The sequence below is a fragment of the Piliocolobus tephrosceles genome, chromosome 15 (assembly GCF_002776525.5).
Source record: "Piliocolobus tephrosceles isolate RC106 chromosome 15, ASM277652v3, whole genome shotgun sequence".
In the NCBI taxonomy this organism is placed as follows: Eukaryota; Metazoa; Chordata; class Mammalia; order Primates; family Cercopithecidae; genus Piliocolobus; species Piliocolobus tephrosceles.
The window spans coordinates 49,463,782-49,465,601 of record NC_045448.1 but is presented as its reverse complement, the minus strand read 5'-3'; positions in this window follow the sequence as shown (position 1 = coordinate 49,465,601).

Below are 1,820 nucleotides of genomic sequence, written 5' to 3'. Positions count from 1 at the left end.
CTACCACTTCCTATTTTCAAATGACAACAGCAACAATAACAACATGCTGACAATGCAGAATTTTAGAGGAACTTCTCTAGCCTTTACCATTTGCTCAATTTGCCATAGTTTGAGAAGCAATTATTAAGAGAAAGGTTTTGTTTTTAATCACAAGATTCTAAAATCTATTTAATTCAATAAATACATAATGGGGTACCAATCAAGACAAAATTTAAATGTTGTAATTGTACTTTAATGACAAAACTGGTATTTAGGAATCAGAAACTTTTGACACCGACTTCCTCAGTTCTGGAGAAATCAACAGGATTACACAGAAATCATGGAAATGCCAATGACTGTTCTCAGAGAAAACTGTGATTCCCCCACAAATGTGAATGCAGATGGTGTAGACTGAGGTTTGCATTTATTAGTTGGGTAAATTTGATCCATCCATGGTAAGCCGGGATGTGCCCTTAAAGATTTTGATAACTGTTCTAACAAGCAAGTTTAATAATTAATGCTCCTTACATGGCATTATTTAAATAAGAATACTGCAGACTTGGGAAAATATATTGTTGACTACTGCCACTGACTTTTCTAGAGTTCCCTTGAAACAAATGGAAGTTCATATTGAAGAGGAAATAAAACCTTCTCAGGCTCACGGATTAGTGTCTGTGGGTCGCAGAAGCGGCCACTGCTGTCACAATGTACATTATAGTTGGGGTGGTGCTTCTATTACTTCATCAGCAATCCATAAATGAATCTGGCCTTAGCTGTACTTTTGAAGAGGAGACTGCTCACCAGCAACTGGGAGAAATGAATTATAAGATAACGTGATAATGTGGCATTGGGGGAAAACAATGGTTTAGAGCTGAGTTGGTGGACAGGATAACAAGTGACTACCAAGATTAGTCTGAAGAACCTCTAAGCCTTCCTTGGGGAACCCCTCTGGAAAAGCAAACTAGGAGAAAGATGGATTTTCAAAAAAAAATCATTCATGAAACATTTAGTACCCCTTTTAGGAACAAAATAAGGGGGCCTTTCCAGTCACATTTACCATTTATATGATAAATGTGCCAGATACATGCTTGGAATTAGAGATACAAAGGTAAATAAAACATGGCCCCTTCTCCCAAAGCAGTTAAAATCTACTTGGTGGCCATTTGTGGGTGAATGCTGTGAGTGTGTGGCGGGAAGGTCCTAGGCAGGTTGGGAGGGTTGCATTTTAACAGCAGGATGTCAAAGTGTGAGTAGCCATTTCCAGGTTCATAATCTGTCTGTATAAGAGGAAAGTTTTTGGTGCCTCAAATTGCTCCTTCTCTGGAACAAGCTACTGGTTAACCTAGAGCAACTGGGTTAACACACAAGGACATAGCAAAAGCCACTCCTCAGTCACAGGCTCTGTGGGAGGAAGAGATTGCTCCATGGAAACTGTAGCTTTTCCCACTCTTTACAAACTAAATAGATAGATTTTTAGAAATGAAAAAGATGAAATTAACATTTGTTAAAAATATCAGGAGAACGCAAATCATAAAGTGAATTTCTGTGAACTGAATAATTAACTTCATCTACTAGTAATGAAGAGAAAGTTTATCCTCTGGTTTAAGCCTCTGTGGTCTTTCCCACTGACATGGTGAAGTTTCTTCTTCAGGGTCACCTGGGTTGAGGGCAAGTGCCTATGAGTCCTACAGCAGAGAGAGCAATGGAGAATCACCCTACGCATGGCCTCATGAAAAATGATGATGGCTCACTCGGAAAATCAAAACACACTATTTCTGCCTAAAGAGGTTGAGACAAAGCAAACTTCAGATTTAGGAAAAGCCATCTCTTTTCCCACTTCT